Genomic DNA, 23,440 nt, shown 5'->3' with positions numbered 1-23,440 from the left:
TTTGTAATTTTTATGTCACAATATGGTTCTGCTCTTAAAATAAACCTTCTGCTTTTATATTAATGATGTTCTTAATAAAAAGCTTAATTTTACCTAATATATTTTTCCTTTTTTTTCTGCCAGTAAGGTTAACAAATGTACTGCTTGTTCCTGTAATTTTAATATTTAAAATATAGATATCTTTCACCAGATTGTCTGCAAGAAACACTCGGGGCTAACAAATCTATTTACATTAAAAAACTTAAAGTGCACAAGCTTTAAAAAAGTACAAAAAGAATAAAGATTTTTCAGTCTGTATTGCTCTAGAATGACCCTTTTCCTGTGGAATTTCTCAGAGCTGTCATACCTTAATATGTCATATTTGCTTTACCAGTAACTTCCATGTACTAACAGCAACATAGGTTTTTGGTAAATATATAAATAACAATGATTTTCAGGGATCTGATTCTCTTTTCTTTAAGACATTTACAGGCAGTAATAAAAGGCCCACTAGAGTGCATTAGGCTTGTTTAATGTGTTTTGGAAAATGATATCCAAAGTACAGACCCCTATTAGCTTACTACAAAGTGATACCAACACCCTGATGCTCTGGGGTTACCCACAAGCAAAGCCCTGTGGGAAGCTTAGAGCTCATTGCTTATTTTCCACCCATGCCAACTCTTTACAAGGTTCTATCTTCAGGGCTGATTTATGGAAATTTTGGCCCGGTCATGGTCATATTTGGTTGTGTTTCTGAATAAATGAATTAGTTTTTGGCTAAAAGGAAGTAGTGAATCTTTTATTTTAAAAGTGGCAACTATCTAGTTTTGTCTTTTCCTGGAATTTGGGTTTATAAGTCAACAACTTTTATTTTTTATTGCCTAAGAAAATGTGGACTGTTTTTCTGTTCTTGTGCATAAGCCTTCATATCAACATCAAATTATGCTATGAATGACATTTTTCAAGCTAACTACCTATTGTTTCCCTAAAGCAGTTTATTTATTTATTTTTTTTAATATTCTGATCATATTATTTTACAGTTATTTTATTTTTTTTAATTTTTTAATTTTTTTATTTTTTTGGGGGGGGGTTTATTTATTTATTTATTTATTTATTTTAATTTTAAAATCTTTAATTCTTACATGCATTCCCAAACATGAACCCCCCTCCCACCTCCCTCCCCATAACATCTTTCTGGGTCATCCCCATGCACCAGCCCCAAGCATGCTGCATCCTGCGTCAGACATAGACTGGCGATTCAATTCACATGATAGTATACATGTTAGAATGGCATTCTCCCAAATCATCCCACCCTCTCCCTCTCCCTCTGAGTCCAAAAGTCCGTTATACACATCTGTGTCTCTTTCCCTGTCTTGCATACAGGGTCGTCATTGCCATCTTCCTAAATTCCATATATATGTGTTAGTATACTGTATTGGTGTTTTTCTTTCTGGCTTACTTCACTCTGTATAATCGGCTCCAGTTTCATCCATCTCAGCAGAACTGATTCAAATGAATTCTTTTTAATGGCTGAGTAATACTCCATTGTGTATATGTACCACCACTTTCTTATCCATTCATCTGCTGATGGACATCTAGGTTGTTTCCATGTCCTGGCTATTATAAACAGTGCTGCAATGAACATTGGGGTACATGTGTCTCTTTCAATTCTGTTTTCCTAAAGCAGTTTAAAAGACAATGATTTTCATCTTTTCTGTAGGTAACTTATTTAAAGGTACACAAGGAATTTGATATATATTATATTGGGGAGAAAAAAGATAAACCAAAGTATTTTTTTAAAAGTCTATTGCTTCTAAATAAACAATAGAGAGAATAGGGCTTCCTAGGTTGCCCTAGTGGTAAAGAACCCACCTGCCAATGCAGGATATGTAAGAGATGCAGGTTAGATCCCTGGGTCAGGAAAATTCACCAAAGGAGGGCATGGCTACTCACTCCAGTATTCTTGGCTGGAGAATCCCATGAACAGAGGCACTTGGCAAGCTATAGTCCATAGGATTGCAAAGAGTCGGACATGACTGAAGTGGCGTATAACACATGCTCAAGAGTAGAAGTAAAGAAAGATTTTTGAACATGTCCCAAGGTTTGACCTAGGAAGCACTATGATCTTTCATGGGCAAACGGATACATTCCCTGGATTAAAAAGAGCATCTGAAACTTTAGACAACAGCATGACCTTTAAGTTTTCTTTGAATTCTGAATCTACAATGTTTTGGATAAAACTTGAGCCTAAAAAGTGGCTGAGAATAAACTATGGCAGGTGACCCTGTTACAGACTCTTCAAAGAATTAGAACCACCCACTTGCGAAGGTGATGGAGTATGTAAAGAAAATATAAGGTCAGTGGGCAACCAGTAGGTAATTCAAGGCCATAGCACAAGCCTTCTGTTTTCTAGCAGTCTGGTGTCATCATGGCTGATTCACGCCGATGTTTGGAAGAAACCAACACAATTCTGTAAAGCAATTATCCTTCAAGTAAAAAATAAATAAATTTAAAATAAAAAAGGAAAAGGATAAGAGAGCAAACAGCGATGTGTTTTGAGCCCAGGCTAGATAAGAGGGCACTGCCATTTCTGCATCATTCTATTGGCTAAACCAAGTTATACAGCTAGCCCAGCTCAAGAGGGTAAGCAAAGTTTGTTGGGTGAAGCTGCAAATTTCAATGTAAGGGTAAAAAATAAAAAGGAATTTCTATTAAATCAATCCAACATCCTTGTTAGAGAATAAACTTTATTATTATTATTGTTTGTTCACTTTATTTTCCCTATTTCATTGATCCCTTTTGGATCTCTCATCTTCACCTTAAAAAAACAAAAACAAAAACAAAAAAACCTCTTGACAGAATTCTAGAAAGCAATTAGAGAGAATCTTTGGTTAATTATTAAAAGATTTCATACTCCAGGTAATATTTTACCTGAGTTTAAAGCATTTAAAATATTTTTCAGCATTTGAAAATATTTGCCCACTTTATACTGTGATATAGCATTTTTATTAGGGTTTCCCTGGTGGCTCAGATGGCAAAGAATCTGCCTGCAATACAGGAGACCGAGGTTTGATCCCTGGGACTGGAAAATACCCTGGAGAAGGAAATATTAAATCTGTTATAAATCTGTTGTTTGTTCTTTTGTGTTTGACCTTCTTATTTTATTCTACATTTGACATTTCAAGGATTTGTTTCTAATGGTTTGCTTTTCTGCTTCCATACCTAATAGTGGACAACCAGGGAAGTCCCACATTTTGTCTTCTTGAGGGTTTCCAAAGGTTTTTGTTATTGCTGTTGGCTATGTGTGTATTTTATAGTTGGTATTTGCCTCTGGAGTATGTCACACTCCCTCTCATTTCCATGTCACCTCCAGTGCTTAAGTTTGAGAATAGCCAGCAGCTCTTTCTTTTGTGCCATTTATTTGGAGGAAAGTTTTGAATAACTGTTATTGCTCTCACTTTAAAATTAGGAGTGCTTTCTAAGTGCAGTTAAAATATTCTTCTTCAGTTTTGGCATGGCACTTCTTATAAATGCCTCTTTTTCATGCAAAAAATAATATTTATTGACTTCTCCAGTGCTTTCTGAAGAGCAAGCCCCACTCTGTGGTCCAATTTCTCAAACTTTGATATTAATAATTTACATCCTCAGGCCTGGAGTAAGGCACAGAGGTATGCAATTAAAAAAAAATTATCCTGGGTAGTTCTCATTTACTTGGTTCACAGCCCATCCTGTAAATTAATTGTAAGGACATTCTCAACTTAGTGAGAAAAGCATAGTAGAAGCTAAAGGATATCGCTTAGAAACCCCAATCCTCCTTCAAGTAACCTAGTTGTTAGGAAATTGTATGCCCGTTAGGCAAGGATAACTAACAGTTTCCAGCATGCTACTTTACAAAGGAATTTCTTAGACATATATATTCCAGTAATCTCACATATTACTGATTCTGCACATTAAATATACCAACAATAGTTCAAAAATAGGCTTATGTGGCCCTGAAGGATTTTGTGCCACACAGCTAGTATGGATCCAGGCTAGCTGTCCACAGGAGAGTCGGTTGAGTTTCTCAATGGAAGCATTTTCCTCCTTTACTCAGAGACAGTTAGTCAGTTCTGTCACTCAGTTGTGTCTGACCCTTTTGGACCTCATGGACTGCAGTACGCCAGTCTTCCCTGTCCGTCACCAACTCCCAAAGCTTGCTCAAACTCATATCCAATGAGCCGATGATGCCATCCAGCCATCTCATCCTCTGTTGTCCCCTTCTCCTCAAGCCTCAAACTTCCCCAGCACCAGGGTTTTTACTAATGGGTCAGTTCTTCTTATCAGGTGGCCAAAGTATTGTAGCTTCAACTTCAGCATCAGTCCTTCCAATGAATATTCAGGACTGATTTCCTTTAAAATTGACTGGTTTGAGCTCATTGCAGTCCAAGCAATTCTCAAGAGTCTTCTGCCACACTGCAGTTCAAAAGCATCAATTCTTTGGCACTCAGCTTTCTTTATGAATTCTTCAGCACATAAATTCTTTATCAGTTGTTTTTGCTTCACTTTCTTTACTCAGAGACAGGATATAAGCAAATGCATTTCCTTACCACCCACTTTTGTGGGGGTGTCTTTCATAGGATTCTGATTCCCTGAGTGTGTCCTCTGAGGCACATGGATCTAGTGAGGCGGCTCTTATCTGACTATCCTCCTGGCAAGACTTTGCCTCAATTACCCAGTATGACGTTAGAATTGCAGCTTGCAGTTGCGTGAATCTCTAGAACATTCAGGACAGTGTGCATATTGTGATTTGTGTTTATGATTAGAAGTTTATTTTTGGTGGGATTTCCTTTAGTTATGAGGGTTTTTTGTTTGTTTGTTTTGCTTTTCTCTTATTTCAATTTCAGAGTTTTGCTATCCAGAGTCATACACATTTTTATTATTTTGTTATTTAAATAAGTATGTATATGTATGTATACATGTACATATATGTGTGTTTAATGTATTTATGTATATATGTGTACTTGTTTGTAGTTGTCTATAAAATATATATTTATGCTTATGTATATATACATATATATTGGTGGTGTGCATGCTCAGTTGCTCAGTTGTGGTGTGCATGCTCAGTTGCTCTTTGTGACCCCATCGACTGTGGTCCACAGGCTCCTCTGTCCATGGAATTCTCCAAGCAAGAATACTGGAGTGGGTTTCCATTTCATTCTCCAGGGTATCTTCCTGACCCAAGGACTGAACCCATGTCTCCTGCATTGGCAAGTGGATTCTTTAGCACCGAGGCATTTGGGAATCCATATATTGGTGGTAGGAAATAACCTTTATAGAATGTACTACAGCACCATGCATATAAAGGTGATTCATTAACAAAAAGGTTACATTTCAACATATTAAGAAACACTTTTATTTTCTGTATCATTTGTTGTTGTTTAGTCACCCAGTTGCGTCTGACTCTGCAACCCCACAGACTGCAGCACACCAGGCCTCTCTGTCCCTCACTGTCTCCTGAAGTTTGTCACAGTTCATGTCCATTGCATTGGTGATGCCATCCAACCATCTCTTGCTCTGATGCCTTCTTCTCCTTTTGCCCTCTATCTTTCTCAGCATCAGGGACTGTATCATACATATCACTTTTATCCCACTTAGTCTGTGTCAGCATTTTTTCCAAAAAATATCAGGATTCTCTTTTCTGATTAAGTGCCATTTTATGTCCTTCTCTCCCTCCTTGTGGAACATATGAGGGGAAAACAATGACAAAATGCTTGCCTATATGGTGTTTATATTCAAGAAGGAAAAGAAAAAAAAAACTTTGCTTCTCTTTATATTTGCCTGACATCTAGGTGTGCAGTTCCTCCAGATAGCTGTTCTCAGCAGTAGTAAATAGGCTGTTGTTACAAAATAAGTTGTCAAAGGAAAAACAAGATACTATAAATACTTTCCCCAGGTCTGAATAATAATGTTGTGATCTGTAAAAGGCTAGTTTAAATCCTAGAGCTAGAGCCATCTGGCTATTCATCCCAGCCTCTCAACAAGATCAGATTATGATAATAAATTTTATAGTCAGAGTAGGAGCATTGTAGGTGGATTCTTTACCTGCTGAGCCATCAGAGAAGCCCAAGAAATATGGCAGAGGCTACTAAATAATTTAATACAAAAATTTGTATCACCATGATTTGCAAGCAACAGATGTGTAGGGGTCGCTGAAGAATCCCTCCATCTCATTCATCTTAACATATTAGCAACCTCAGCCCTATTAACTACCATATTCTGAAATATCTGACTTTTGGTTTTGGCCACTAAAATTAAAATGTTTTCTACTTCAAGTGCCCATTTAACAAAAATCAAATTTATTTAAGTTATTATCAAATATAAGCATACAATTCTTTTGGAGTACTATTGTTTATCTTCCTATTTTCCTCTTTATCCATAGATTTATTCTTACCACCCATAAACACTTGTATATCACTATTTTTAATACACTTTTTAAGTGACTCTGGCGTCACACAAAACTCTTCCATTGACTTTCCTCTGCATTTAAGAAGGAGACATTCCTCAGAGTTGGCCAGATATAAAGACATTTTATTTGCCATATTTAGGGGGACAGAGCTTTTAAATATTATGGATAAATAGCATGGATAAATGGTGATCATTTTGTTTTTCTCTTTCTGTTTTTTCCCATTTCCATTCCCTCTTAAGCACACACATTTTTGAAAAAGATAATTCTTGCTTCAAGACAATAGAAGCAAGTATTGCTTATTTCCTCAAAGTTGATCAGACTGTGTTCTCATTTGAAGGTTGTGCTAGGGAAGAATCCATTTCAAGTTCATTCCATGGGCAAAATTCATTTCTTTATGGTTGGTCCATTTCCCTATGGACCAAGGGCCCATCTTCCTACTGGTTATTGGCTGGAGGCCATCCTGAGCTTCTAGATGTCTCATGAAGCATTTTGCTGAGGTACACTGTTTAAGTAGTCTACTACATTGACTGTTTTTTCAAGGCCACTGGGGAGATTCTCTAGTGGAGACAGACAGACAGACAGACAGACACACACACATATACACACACACACACACACACACACACACACATACACAAAGCTAACACTTTGCCACATGTAGCCTAATCAAGGCAGTGATATTTCTACACTTTTGTCATATTTTGTTGGTTAGAAAAAAGTTACAAGAACAGCTAAAACTCAAAAAGAGGGAATTATATAAGATCATCAATCGCTGGGAGTCGACCTGTGACCATTGTGCCGTATCCTCATGTACTACCATAGATTATTTCTCCCACCATGAAAAAGAGTGAGTACTGAATGTTGATATATTGAAAACAGACTTTCTATAATAAAATATTTTATAGTATATTAGTGCTAAAATATCTTAATCTCTTTCACTTAACAAAAAATCCAGAGTCCATTTTTCTCAAACTCTAAAGGAACAAATTTTATTTCATTCTAGGAAGGAGAATAAGCTGGAGACATTTTATGACATTTTACTTGCTGGAGAAATGAAAGTGAAGCCTTATTTACCAATTAAATTATTGAGAAAATGGATGTCTAAAGTTTTTGTCTTTTCTCCTCTTAGGCTTAAATAGTGTGCTTTTTTTTTTTTTCCTATCCACAAAATCAGGTCCTTAATAAACCACAAAAGCTTGTGTTTGACAATGAAAAATATCAGAACTTGTTGCTTATCTAGATGTTTAATGGCATATTTTTCTAAATGATATGATTTCCCACATATTATCAATTTATAACTGGAATCATCTTAATTTATTTCATCAGGCTAATTTCAACAAAATCTATCAGGCACCATACCCATTTGTTTTGATAGTTTGCATTTTTAACTTTTTTCTTCTGTCTTTTTATTCCAGTGTTTTCTGTCCCCTATTCACTTTCACTCTTTCTGTTCCAATGTAGCAATGTCATACATTAGCAGTTTTCTTGAATAAGGCAGGGTGCACCATGAGTTTCAACATTTGTATTAACTGCTTCTTTTGGTTGGTATTTATTTCAATCTCAATACTCATGTGAGGTACAGAGGTGAGGAAAAGAAAGAAAAAAAAAAAACTATAGCACTTTCCTTCAACTAACAACACAAAGTAGAGATTCAAGATAATTGAAACAGACAGATACAACAAAGCAATTAAATTTTTATTTCTTTTTTTTAATTTAGCTCCTGGCACTCAACTAATAACAAATTCACATTACAGATGAGGTAGGATAGAGCCTGGGATAAAGTAGATTGAGAAAGTTTGACAACAATTAAAAAAAAAAAAAAACCCTAATTTTATTTTTATTTGACTTTCAACCAAAAGACCAAATGTTAAAATTAAAACAAACCCTAAGGCTTGTACATGCCAGTATCTAAGGTACTAAACAAAGCAGCAACTTTCAGCATTATAGTGAATAAACAGCTTCTTGCTTGATGGAGAAAATAAAGCAAAAACTTGAAACAAATTCTGTCCAAATTTGGATTACACACTTTGATGTTATACACAGGAAAACGACAGCAATGAAATAAAAACTGAAACTAACTCAACAAGCCAGTAATGAAACTAAGCCTCTTGTTTGTGAGGGTAAATGCTAAATATATTCAGATTTGTGTATGGATTTCAACTTACTGTACAAGTGTATGAACTAGGAGAATGCCTTTTAAAATTAATTAAACTGTTTATATGGAATTGTGCTCAGTCACTCAATTGTGTTCAACTCTTTGTGGCCCTTTGGACTGTAGCCTCCCAGGCTCCTCTGTCCTTGGGACTTTTCAGCAAGAATACTGGAGTGGGTTGCCATTTCTTCCTCCAGATGATTTTCTTGACCATGGGATGGAACCAGTGTCTTCTGTATCTCCCACATTGCAGGTAAATTCTTTTTCATTGAGCCATTTGAGAAGTGCTTATATGAAATTACATGAAACCATTTGCAGACAATATTTGCTGGTACAGCTGTCATTATTCTATTTTTTCCCCATAATGTTAACAGATATTCATTTTCCAAAGTTTTATTTTTTTTCTTCCCATAAATATTCTCACAATATCAACCCAAAGTTTTGAAGCCCATTATAGATTTTCATAAATTCTGTGTAATATTCATATTGAACATTACACAGAATTTCCATTTATGTTCAGAATATATGTCCTTATTTTTGAAGACTATATTTAGATATACATCATCTTTTTGACTTGTGAAATTTATAGAAAAATTATTTTATTAAAGAAAATGCACATTACATTACTGGTTGGGTAAAGTTAATTTTCTAAAGTCTAGGATATTAACTTAATGAAAAGATACAAAAAGAATGAAGTGAACCACTGTTTAGTGCAAGGCAATATGTTTACAAAAACTAGATAAGCAACAGAATTGACAAGATCCAACTAACTTCTCAAATTTAATGTATTCAAAACTGAACTGATCTTCTTTTCTAAATGTGATCCTCCCCTAGTGTTCGCAATCATAGAAAATGACATTTTGATTTTTCTTGTGGCTTAAACTTAGAAATCTGGATGCTATCATTTACATCTCCCTCATACACACTGTGTCCAGCCTATCTTGGTTGTGCTGTTTTCTTTTATTCTGCTTGTATGTCAAATAGTCTTCTTTTACCCCGTTGTCACTGCTGTCACATTAGCCCTGGCTGTCATCACTCCTTATCTCTGCTACTTCACTAGCCTGACAATATTTCCTTCAACATCTACTCTTATCTTCCTCAGACCTTCCCTATCTTAGTAACCAGAATAATTTTTAAAAACACAAATAGGATCACATTATTCTTGGTTTAAAAATCCCCCAATGGCTTTTTAACATAATATACTAAGGATACCAAGAATCTTAAATACGGCTAACAGATTTCTGCATATCCCTGTCCTTGAATATCTCTCCAGTTTTTTTAAGCCGCATTCTTTTTGTTCCCTCTGCTTGCATCACTGTCACATGTATCTTACTACCCCATACCTTCTCTCTCCCCAGCCTCTTCACATGGTCTGTTCTTATCCATCTTCTGATCAAATGCCTGATCAACTGCTGTGATATTAAACTACTATTATGGATTATTTTCTGTTAAGACTTTGCATTTCATGCTGTTCTAAGTAATTTTTATTTATACCATTTTTACTTTAGTGTTATTTCTGTAATTATTAGCTTACAGTCATTATTTTTGGCCAGATTTTAAAGAATATAGACCCAGAAAACTTATTTGCTCCTTGTTGTAGTCCCAGTATTTGGTACTGAGGAAATTCATAACAGGCAGGTAAAATGATTGTTGAATAAACTAACAGGGGGCTAAACATCAGCATATGCTTAAAGATTTAGTGTTCAAATATTACCACAATTCTCTAGTGTGATACATGTTGGAGAAATAATAAGCCATGGGGATTTAAAGTTGAAATAAATTTTAAAGTCTCCTAGGTCATCCTTTTATTACCAACCAAGTCTCTGAAAGAATAAATGGCTTATTAGATATTATGCCATTAGTTAAAGTCAAAGCAAAAACAAAAATTAAGTTTGTCTAATTCCCAGTCTAACATCTGTGCTATTGGTAGTTTGGGTCTTATTAGCATGACTATGTATGTTTTCTTAACCCTTTTCTCAACAATGTGGGTATATGTTTGTATCTGTAGATCTTTACAATCACTTATTTTTGTGGGAAGCTACACTTTGATTTCAAAAATACCACTAAATGCTCATTTTTGTACATCTCTGACTATTCTATTTTCACTTCTTGTTCCTGAAATGTAGCTATTATTCAAGTTTCTGTTTTTGTTCTCCCACAATTTTCATATTCTGTAGCAATTCAGGTGACTTTATATATATTAGACCCTTCCACTACTTTATATATGATAATTAATCCAAAATATAAATCCAAAGATGACCTCTTTCCCTTGTCTTCCTGAATCAAATAACCATCTATTAGTTAAGTATTCAATAGTAGAAGTTGGAAGAAGCAGAAATCATCAGCTACTCTTCCAAATAATATTTCACAATTCAATACTTGATGTACAGTATTGTCATTCTTCTGCATGTCAAAGCTTGAGAAGTCACAAGTATCACATTCTCTGCCTCACCACAACTTGTTGAATTCTCACTTAAATATTTCCCGACTCTGCCTCCTCATCTCTATTCTTACTGTCATTTCCTTACTTCTGCTGCCTTGCTTCTCTGAGCTACGTCATTGTATCACATTTAACTACAAGTTAACTTTCCCCTTTGAACCACACTTTATGGTATATCTAGGTTCCTTTTTAATCTAAAAACTTGCTATGGTGTTAATCCTGAATCAAATGACTTATCAGCAAGCGTTTCACTGGCCTTTGACATAAGAGGCAAATGTGTTAGTCTATTCCTTAAGATTTTTAGCCACAAGTGACAAAATCAAGTGTAAATTAGTTTGAGCCAACAAAATAAATTTATTTCCACATGGAATCTAAGGAAAGAATCAATGATCAATCTACTGGAAAAGCAGATATAAAACTAGTCATCAAATAAACTGAAGAAGCCGACTCAGATACCATAGAGAGACCCTCTCCTTTGTTCTCTAACTTTCCCTAATCATTAGCATCATTCTCATCTACTTTGTACTTGCTCTTTTTAAATGAGGGAGAGCAGTAGCTATACACATTACCTCAAATTTATAAGAAACAACACCTTTTCTTCAATTGAGGTCATGATGAGGTTTAGTTTTCTGAAACATACATTTTTGTTTAAACAGTAACAGAAGGAAGACAGTCAGGAACAGATTACAGAAATAATAGAAAAAGGAATACCTACAAAATTACTGAACCTTAAATTTAAATCCAAAGTAACTAAATAAGGATTTAAGCAATTTAGCCAATGTAATATAATTACAGTACTGTCCCATTTCAGTCATACTACAAAATTTGAACATTATTTTCTCTTTAATAATATGAGTTGACTTCCAATAAAAGCTGCAAACATCTTTCAGTGAAAGAAAATGAATTGTGATTTCAGAAAATATTTACAGCACAATGTTGTACCTGCAGTGTTGTTCAGTAAAAGACCACTGTACTGCTGTTGTTCAAGAGGTGAAGCCAGATCTTGCCTACTGTTGTTCTGTTAGCAGAGTTATGCAATTGACAATGGCATCCACAAGAAAGTAGAGTTTCTCAGTACTCCTTAATTTCCATATGTAACCACAGAACTTAGCACAGTATGCATTTGAATCTAATTTGCTTCCTTTCTTATTTGTACGTAAAATATATGGTTTCTAAATTGGTTTAATGGAAGCAATTATCAGAACAATATTCATTGGAAGTTCTGTGTGTTAGGAAAATCCATAAGAATAGAAATTACATTTTCGAGATAGACTTGTAAACCATTTTAGCTCAAGAAGTAAGCAGATCAGTACTATGTGACTGAACAGTGTTCTTGTTAATCTATCTTGAATTCAGAGACTTCCATTAGACTGCAATCCCTTGAAGGTTGCTGGAACTTTGTTTTGTTTAATACTAAACTTCCATTGCAACAAAGAGTATGCATTTGTTTATCATTTCATACACTTGTGCCTGCTAAGTTGCTTCAGACATGGCTGATTCTTTGTGACTCTATGAACTGTAGCCCATCAGGCTCCTCTGTCCATATACTTACTTCTAATTTTATTATCTTTTTATTTTAAACCACTAACACCCCTGTTTAGAGAGTTGTGAATCTATAACATTTATAATTAATACTTAGTATATGGAAATCCCGGGACTTCATTGGTGGCTCAGACGGTAAAGCATCTGTCTACAATGTGTGAGATACGGGTTCGATCCCTGGGTTAGGAAGATCCTCTGGAGAAGGAAATGGCAACCCACTCCAGTACTCTTGCCTGGAAAATCCCATGGACAGAGGAGCTTGGTAGGCTACAGTCCATGGGGTCACAAAGAATCGGACATGACTGAGTGACTTCACTTTCACTTTCACATGGAAATCTTACAGAAGGATCTGGTAAACATTTAAGCTATATCAAGAAAAACTCTTCCTTACAATTTGGAAATAACAAATTAGGAAATAACAATTAACAATTGTTATTGATAAAAATTAATGATAATTAATTAACAATTTGGAAAAATAACAATTTGGAAAAATAAAAGACTTTATTATTGACCTAGAGGTTTAAAAGCATGAAGAGCCAACAATCCGCAGCACGTAGACCATGCATATTTGAATGACATGCATGGCACAGCCTCTAGGTTGAAACAATTTGTGTTTCCCAGTAATTATTGAGTGCACAGAATAAAGAGAACAGCTGATTCTTTAATTTCAGGTCTATCGATTTCAGTAACACTCAGTTCAGTTCAGTTCAGTCTCCCAGTTGTGTCCAACTTTTGGGACCCCATGAATTGCAGGATGCCAGGCCTCCCTGTCCATCACCATCTCCCAGAGTTTACCCAAACTCATGTCCGTCGAGTGGGTGATGCCATCCAACCATCTCATCCTCTGTCATCCCCTTCTCCTCCTGCCCCCAATCCCTCACAGTATCAGAGTCTTTTCCAATGAATCAACTCTTGGCATGAGGTGGTTAAACTATTGGAGTTTCAGCTTCAACATCAGTCCTTCCAATGAACACCCAGGACTGATCTCCTTTAGGATGGACTGGCTGGATCTCCTTGCAATCCAAGGGACTCTCAAGAGTCTTCTCCAACACCACAGTTCAAAAGCATCAATTATTTGGCGCTCAGCTTTCTTCACAGTCCAACACTTACATCCATACATGACTACTGGAAAAACCATAGCCTTGACTAGACGGACCTTTGTTGGCAGAGTAATGTCTCTGCTTTTCAATATGCTATCTAGGTTGGTCATAACTTTCTTTCTAAGGACTAAGTGTCTTTTAATTTCATGGCTGTGATCACCATCTGCAGTGATTTTGGAGCCCCCAAAATAAAGTCTGACACTGTTTCCACTGTTTCCACTGTTTCCCTATCTATTGTCCATGATGGGACCAGTGTTTCTCAAATACATGGAATAGCTTTCCTATGTTTATCTTCATGTCAGATTTATACCCCCATTTGTTCCCATTTAAACTTCAATATTATAATGATAGCTTTGCAGAGTAAAAAGATCATGCTGAGGTTTTGTTCTACAAAGATAAGAATAGTTATCAAGAAATAGTATTAAATATAAATGGAGTGTTGTTGATAAATAAAAGTGTTGTTGAAACTGTTATGTTGTTTGAAATATGACAAAATGGAATGGAAGGTGAGAAATTTGATAAACTAAAAGATCAATGGAAAGTAGGTTGAGAGATTCATATATGCCATTCTACTTGTTGATCACACAGTTTTGTAATTATAGGAATATATTTCCAACCAAAAGGTGTCAAAATTATAGTGAATACTGAATTTTATGTACAGTCTTATAAAACCCCAAAATTCAGGTTGCTTTTCATAAGCCTAAGTTTAAGTTTAGTCAACCTAGAGGGAAAACGGAATATATTTTCTAGTATATCATTCCTGGGAAAATGTGGAAAGCTTCAGAAGTTCAAGAGAAATTGCAAATACTTCAGGATAAAAGTTGATTAGAAATGTAAGAACCTAAAGGTAGTTTTGTAAAGTATTGCAAAGTTTGAAACACGTGTTAAAGTAATCAAGTTTAAAGAGGTAGTGAGAAAAATGTAATCCAAAATTGCCCCTGGATCTCTCCATTGGCTAAAAAATCCATAGTAAAGGATGAAACTAACTGATTTCAAACCTGCAGTTTTTTAGTATGAAAATTTGAAAGCAGAAAATAGATACTCCTCATGACTTTCTGCAAATTGTTGAACAATGTGTTCCATTCTTTGCAACAAATGATCATCTTGGAAACACTGCCTGTTTGTTAGCAAAGAGCAGACTTTAAAAATTCTAGGCAGAAGTTATCCTGCAAGTTAACATGAACTAATTCATTTCTGGTATAATTCACAGAGAGATTAATGATATGATGATAATTAAATAGAAAAAATATGTTATTAAAAAAAAGACTACTGTTTTGCTTCTCTCATATTTATGTCCCTACAGACAGGGAGACCTGGAGTGCTACAGTCCATGAGGTCACAAAGAGTTGGACCTGCCTGGGTGACTGAACAAGAAGAGCAACATTTTCTATTAAATAATATTTACATAGATAATCCCAAGACCACAAGCTAACAGCAAAATGTCTTCCATATCATTTCTTTTATGATTATGGATCCACCTCTATAAACATTTTATAGAAAGTACAATTCTTCTCGCTTCTTTGAATTAGATTTTGCATTTTTTTAATTTTTGCAAATCTTTGTCTTTGAATGATCAAAAATATAAACTATCCCAAAATCTTCCCCAATTCTCTGACTGGAAGTATTTATCCACTCATACTAATCTATTTAAACAATTTTTGGTTAAAATAATCAGGTTACTTTTTAAAGTAATCTAGTTTAAAGAGGTAGTGATAAAAATGTAATCCAAAATTGCCCAAAATTACTTTACCACATTTTAGAATATACTTGTTACTAATAATTTGTATATTTTTGCATAATCTCCATGACTAGATTTTAAGTTCCCTTAGGACAATTAATTACTTTCTTCTTATGATTCACATTTAAAAATTCACCTAGTACCCAGTAATCTTTTTAATAAATATTTCCTGAACATTCTGTCTATACAAAAAGCATCACATGATTTTGATTGCTTTCTAAATATTCACACTAAAAATGTCAAGATGCTTTGATTAAAGACCCTACTTGATTAATTACCATTGGGAAAATTTATAAGTAACCTTATTACATAATTGTCATCTTCAGTTACTTTTAATTTACAGTTAGAACTCATGTCAAAGGATGGCATTCCAGAATTTGGGACTGATCATTAGGATGAAGTAATTATAATTAACAAGGTATTTCATGAAATGTGTTTTGACTATTGGCAGTATTTTGTATGTAATCAAACCATATTATGATGCTAAACATATAATCAAAATAGCTTCTCAAGAGCAAGTTATTTTGCACTCTTTTTTGCTTTCATAGTCACTTCAGATCAGTTCAGTTCAGTCACTCAATCGTGTCCGACTCTTTGAGACCCCATAAATCACAGCACGCCAGGCCTCCCTGTTCAACACCATCTCCCGGAGTTCACTCAGACTCACGTCCATCGAGTCAGTGATGCTATCCAGCCATCTCATCCTCTGTCATCCCCTTCTCCTCCTGCTCCCAATCCCTCCCAGCATCAGAGTCTTTTCCAATGAGTCAACTGTTTGCATGAGGTGGCCAAAGTACTGGAGTTTCAGCTTTAGCATCATTCCTTCTAAAGAAATCCCAGGGCTGATCTCCTTCAGAATGGACTGGTTGGATCTCCTTGCAGTCCAAGGGACTCTCAAGAGTCTTCTCCAACACCACACTTCAAAAGCATCAATTCTTCAGCACTCAGCCTTCTTCACAGTCCAACTCTCACATCCATACATGACCACAGGAAAAACCATAGCCTTGACTAGACGGACCTTAGTCGGCAAAGTAATGTCTCTACTTTTGAATCTACTATCTAGGTTGGTCATAACTTTTCTTCCAAGGAATAAGCGTCTTCTAATTTCATGGCTGCAGTCACCATCTGCAGTGATTTTGGAGCCCCCCCCCAAAAAAAAGTCTGACACTGTTTCCACTGTTTCCCCATCTATTTCCCATGAAGTGTTGGAACCGGATGCCATGATCTTCGTTTTCTGAATGTTGAGCTTTAAGCCAACTTTTTTGATCTCCTCTTTCACTTTCATCAAGAGGCTTTTTTTTTTTTTTTTTTAATCAAGAAGCTTTTTAACTCCTCTTCACTTTGTGCCATAAGGGTGGTGTCATCTGCATATCTGAGGTTATTGATATTTCTCCCAGCAATCTTGATTCCAGCTTGTGTTTCTTCCAGTCCAGCGTTTCTTATGATGTACTCTGCATAGAAGTTAAATAAGCAGGGTGACAATATACAGCCTTGACAGTACCTCTTTTTCCTATTTGGAACCAGTCTGTTGTTCCATGTCCAGTTCTAACTGTTGCTTCCTGACCTGCATACAGAGTTCTCAAGAGGCACGTCAGGTGGTCTGGTATTCCCATCTCTTTCAGAATTTTCCACAGTTTATTGTGATACATACAGTCAAAAGCTTTGGCATAGTCCATAAAGCAGAAACAGATGTTTGTCTGGAACTCTTTTGCTTTTTCCATGATCCAGCAGATGTTGGAAATTTGATCTCTGGTTCCTCTGCCTTTTCTAAAACCAGCTTGAACATCAGGGAGTTCACGGTTCACATACTGCTGAAGCCTGTCTTGGAGAATTTTGAGCATTACTTTACTAGCATGTGAGATGAATGCAATTGTGTGGTAATTTGAGCATTCTTTGGCATTGCCTTTCTATGGGTTTGGAATGAAAACTGACCTTTTCCAGTCCTGTGGCCACTGCTGAATTTTCCAAATTTGCTGGCATATTGAGTGCAGCACTATCACAGCATCATCTTTTAGGATTTGAAATAGCTCAACTGGAATTCCATTACCTCCACTAGCTTTGTTCATAGTGATGCTTTCTAAGGCCCACTTGACTTCACATTCCAAGATGTCTGGCTCTAGATTAGTGATCACATCATCATGATTTATCTGGGTCGTGAAGATCTTTTTTGTACAGTTCTTCTGTGTATTCTTGCCACCTCTTCTTAATATTTTCTGCTTCTGTTAGGTCCATACAATTTCTGTCCTTTATCAAGCCCAGCTTTGCATGAAATAGTCCCTTGGTATCTCTAATTTTCTTGAAGAGATCTCTAGTCTTTCCCATTCTGTTAATTTCCTTTATTTCTTTGCATTGATCACTGAAGAAGGCTTTCTTATCTCTTCTTGCTATCCTTTGGAACTCTGCATAGTCACTTAATTACTATAAAATGGTTAGCATTTTGAGTATATGTTTAGTATTAGTACTTTTTAAAATTATAAGTCAAACAATATTTCATTCTGGACTTTTTTTTTTTTACTTCCTTTATCCTTGATTTGGTGAAGGCATTAATGAAAGGATTTATTTGTACTTCTTTTTCTTAGTACAGAGAGACACGTGTCACATGTGTGTTACTATATACACAGTAATTTCCCCTAGCCACAATTTTACTTTGTGTTGTTTCAGTTACCCATGGTCAATGGCAGTCTGAAAACATTAAATGAAAAATTCCAGAAATAAACACTTCATAAGCTTTAAATTGCATGCCCATTTTTTATAGCATGATGAAATCTCTCATCTTTCAGCTCTGTCATGCTCCAGATATGAATCATGCCTTTGTCCAGTGTTTCTCTTTAGTTGCTTAGTAGCCCTCTTGATTATCCAATTGATTGTCACAGTACCACAGTGCTTGTGTTCAAGTAACCCTTATCTAACTTAATAATGTCTCCAAAGCACATGAGTAGTAATGCCAGCAATTCAGTTCAGTTCAGTTCAGTTCAGTCACTCAGTCATGTCCGACTCTTTGTGACCCCATGAATTGGAGCACACCAGGCCTCCCTGTCCATCACCAACTCCTGGAGTTCACTCAAATTCACGTGCATCCAGTCAGTGATGCCATCCAGCCATCTCATCCTCTGTTGTCCCCTTCTCCTCCTGTCCCCAATCCCTCCTAGCATCAGAGTCTTTTCCAATGAGTCAACTCGTCGCATGAGGTGGCCAAAGTACTGGAGTTTCAGCTTTAGCATCATTCCTTCCAAAGAACACCCAGGACTGATTTCTTTTAGAATGGACTGGTTGGATCTCCTTGCAATTAGCATATGCTAATAAAGAGAAACTGGAAAATACCTCCCTTCTGTGAAAGGTGAAAGTTAATGACCTTTTAAGGAAACTGCTAAGTCGGAAAAAAAAAAAATCATTTGCTGTGGATGCTAAGGTCTCTGGTACAAATGAATCTCATATCCATGGAACTGTGATCAAGGAAATTGAAATTTATGCTAGTTTTGGTATAGTGCCCCAAACTGCAAGTTATGGCCACAGTATGTGATAAGTGCTTGCTGCTGCTGCTGCTAAGTGACTTCAATTGTGTCCGACTGTGTGCGACCCCATTGACCGCAGCCCACCAGGCTCCCCTGTCTTTGGGATTCTCCACACAAGAATACTGGAGTGGGTTGCTATTTCCTTCTCCAATGCATGAAAGTGATAAGTGAAAGTGAAGTCTCTCAGTCGTGTCTGACTCTTAGCGACCCCATGGACTGCAGCCCACCAGGCTCCTCTATCCATGGGATTTTCCAGGCAAGAGTACTGGAGTGGGATGCCATTGCCTTCTCTGGGATAAGTGCTTAGTTAAGATGAAAAAGGCAAAAAACTTGCATAATGTGATATTTTAAGAGAAAGAGAGACTACCTTTCCATAATTTTTGTTGAAGTATATTGCTTTACTATTAGTTATTGCTATTATTCTCTTACAGTGGCTAACTTATAAATTAAATTTTGTCGTATGTTTGTATATACAGGGAAAGAACATGGTATATATATGATTTGGTACTATCCAAGGCTTCAGGCATCCACAGTGGGTCCTGGAAAATATTCCCTCAGAAAAGGGAAAACTACTGTAGTCTTTTAAGTCTATGATTCCCAAATCTGTCTGACCAGCAACCATTTATTTGAATTTTTGTTACCTTGAATTCTTACCCTTATTTCAGCCCCATTAAATTAGTTGAAAGTATGCAGCAGGGAACCAGGAATTTTCATTTTAGTGAGATTCCAGTCATCTCCCAGGTTTAAAATCAGGACCTAAGCTATCAAGGCATGATTCATTTTGAAAGAATAAAACCATTATTTCAAAAGGGAAAATCTGAGGCAAATTTCAAGCTATATTGACCACTTAATGAACAGAAAACTCAACTGGACAATTTTTCAGATATGGCAACAAGAAACAATGTTTTAGCACTGTTACATAACTATTACTAAAATCCGATAAAATTTCTAAATTGGTTTGTTATATATCATGTCAAATAGAGTACAGTACTTAAATTGAACATGTAATAGTCCTGTTCTTCAAATTACTTTGAGAGGTATTATATTTAATATTGATAGAGAAAAAGGAACAATACATTAAAAGGATTGTAGATTTTGTAGATTATCAGTAGTTTTTTTAAAAAAAAATTTATAGCATTTTATGCCATTCATCAACAGTAGGAAAATCTACAAAAGGCAGAATATGACATTACTTGTCAAATCTGTTAGTTCTTTAGCTTGATCAACCATCTAAAAGAAGTAGAGAGAATTATGTACTTATGTTTGCATTAAAGTCATAGAAATTGTTTTATAAAAGATATTTAACATGTTCTAATGTTTTACAGAGTAACTTGGGAGATATATCTTTAACAACTTTACTAAAATTCTGATATTTTTAAAGCCTTTGTTTCAAAATCTTCTACTGTTAGTATGCTGGCACTTGCAAATCTTGGGTACTAATGGTTTCCTTTGTATTAAGAAAAAAAAATGATATTTGTATTGCCATTGTTTCTAGAACTGGTCATGTAATGTAATTTTATGACTGTAATGATTCCCAAAAATGCTGATATGAAACTGTCTATCTAATCTATCATTTATCTATGTATTTAACTAGTAAATATGAACTAAGTACTCCTTGCACTATTCTAGAAGTTTGGAGTTTCAATGTACTACTTGATGAAATTTGTGTGAGCGTTAAGTTGCTTCAGTCATGTCCAACTCTGTGTGATCCTATGGACTGTAGCTTCCCAGGCTCCTCTGTCCATGAAATTCTCCAGGCAAGAATACTGGAGTGGGTTACCATGCCCTCTTTCAGGGGATCTTCCCAACTCAGAGATCAAATTTATGTCTTCTGCATTGGCAGTTAGTTCCTTTACCACTGGACTTCTTTGGTGACTCAGACAGTAAAGTATTTGCCTACAATGAGGAGAACTGGGTTCAATCCCTGGGTTGGGAAGATCCCCTGGAGAAAGAAAGGGCAACCCACTCCAGTATTCTCGCCTGGGAAATCCCATGAAATAAGGAACCTGGTAGGCTACAAGTCCATGGAGTAGCAAAGAGTCAGACACAACTGAGGGACTTCACTTTCTTTCTTTCATTCTTTTCTTTACCACTAGTGCCACCTGGGAAGTCCTTGATGAAGTATAAATGCGTTTAAACTTTCTGAAAGACAGAGTTTCAAAAGTTTTGAATATCTTTGATTCAGGAATATAGCATCCAAGAACCTAGTCTTTAACATGATGTATGTATACAGAATTTTAGCTACAGTGATATTCACTGAAGCATTGTTGAAAAAAATGATAAAGCATAACACATTAAGTAATAGGAACAATTGTGCTTCCATGGTTTCTCAGATGGTAAAGAATCATCCTGCAATGCAGGAGACCTGGGTTTGATCCCTGGGAATATCCCCTGGAGAAAGGAATGGCAACCCACTCCAGCATTCTTGCCTGGAGAATTCCATGGACAGAGGAGCCTGGTGGGCTTCAGTCCATGGGGTTGCAAAAAGTCAGGCACTGAGAGACTAACACTAATTGTTGGGTTGCCTTAGCAGCAGTTGCATCGGATACAGAATCTCTTGCTAACTGAATCTATACACATTTTTCTTCATTTATTCACATCATGGTAGCAGATGTACCCTTCTCCAAGATTATAGCCTATAATTATTCAGCTCACTTTGGCTAACATTCCAGTGAATATCTGTTGGTTCTTTGGAAGATTTCCTGTTCTCAGGTCCTTCATTTGTCCTGTTAGTTTTCTCTGCTTCTTCTGCTCAGATGTTGATACCAGGCAGGCCTTGTGGCTCTTCATGATTTGGCCCTACTTCTTTGTGTTTTGAAGAGATGCAATACAGTCATTTGTTTTAACTGTTGTCCATGAAGATGTTACCTGTTTTTAGAAACAGATTCAAAAAGATTCAAAATTAGGTTTCTGTCACTGCCACCATGTCCCAAAAAGTCCAACGCTTATTTTAAACATGAGAAATTTTGCTTTTTTATTGTTACAGGTAAAAAGAATCAGTAATTACATGTCCTAAAATAAGTGTAAAACTAAAAGAAAAGCCTTAACTTATCTGATATGTAAAGCCTTATCACATATGTCTGCCCTGACAGAATTTGAAATTGCTGCTGGACTGTCACAATGATTAACTTGTAGGTGTTTACCATAAATGATTTTAGATTTTTTCCTCATTATATCTATCACTGTGGCATAGACTCTCCTTTGAAGTTAACCACTTCCTGGAGTATGTGTATCCTAGAATCAATTAAAATTTCATGACCTTTGTGTGGTGGTGGTGGTGGTGGTTTAGTCACTGTGTCCAACACTTGCGACCCCATGGACTGTAGCCTGCCAGGATCCTCTATCCATGGGATTTTCCAGGCAAGAGTGCTGGAGTGGATTGCCATTCCCTTCTCCAGGGGATCTTCCCAACCCAGGAATGGAACCGGGGTATCCTGCATTGCAAGCATATTGTTTACCAACTGAGCTATGGGGAAGCCCAACCTTTGTGTGAAAGAATGCAAATTTTTCCATAAAAACATAGGCAAGTTCTGGGAACAGAGATAAAATAGCTACCTATATAGTGAGTTATATAGATTTGAGTTAAAAACACAAATTTGCATTTATGACTTTGAATCATGTATTTCACTCATGGGTTTTTAAAATAAATATTATATCATTAAGTGAAAGTTTTAGTCTCCTGGTGAACTATAGCCTGCTAGGCTCCTCTGTCCAAGGAATTCTCCAAGAATACTGGAGTGGGTAGCCATGCCCTTCTCCAGGGGATTTTCCTGATCTAGGGATAGAACCTGGGCATCCTGCATTGTAGGCAGATCCTTTACTGTCTGAGCCACAGGGAAGCCCCCATTAAATCAGTAATTGAATGCTAATAAATTGTAGGTTACTATTTAACTTTCTTTGTTTTACTCCTACAGTCAATCTCTCTGACTGATGATATAGCAGTTGCAGCCAATAATTGGCAATAATAAAATTAAATTAATTTTCTAGTATTCTAGTATGTTAATCATTAGCTTTAAAAATCATGAAGAATAGTAGAAAAACAAGTACACAATGTTAAACTATTTATAAATGAAGATATTAGAATGGTAAAACCAGTAATAACAGGATTAGGTTAAAAACATAGTAGGGTCAAATTTTATAATTCTTAATCTAAGGTTTTGTTAATTCAGATAATTGACAACTGCTTTGCCTTCCTATTTGTTGGATTAATGATTAGGATTAATATCTCTTACTACATAACAAATTGAAAGCTTGATCATTTTAAATTGTAAACTCCTTACCGAAGCATGAAACAAGGGGTTACTTTAGTCCTGCAGTGCTTTATACAGAAAGAGAACTTGATAAATTCTGTGTGTTATATAACTTGAGGGATGAGGATCCCAGATTGCTGCATCCTCAGTTTTCACATGCTCCCCTTGTTCTCCTTGTGGGCACATAGGAAATATTGCTCATTTGAGATCAATAGGGGTTCTGCTTTTTTCTACATGGACAAGATAGGGAAGGGAAAGAGAAAATTTAAAAAGCTGGAACCT

The sequence above is a fragment of the Ovis canadensis genome, chromosome 2 (assembly GCF_042477335.2).
Source record: "Ovis canadensis isolate MfBH-ARS-UI-01 breed Bighorn chromosome 2, ARS-UI_OviCan_v2, whole genome shotgun sequence".
NCBI classification, from domain to species: Eukaryota; Metazoa; Chordata; class Mammalia; order Artiodactyla; family Bovidae; genus Ovis; species Ovis canadensis.
Note: the sequence above shows the minus strand (reverse complement) of the source record.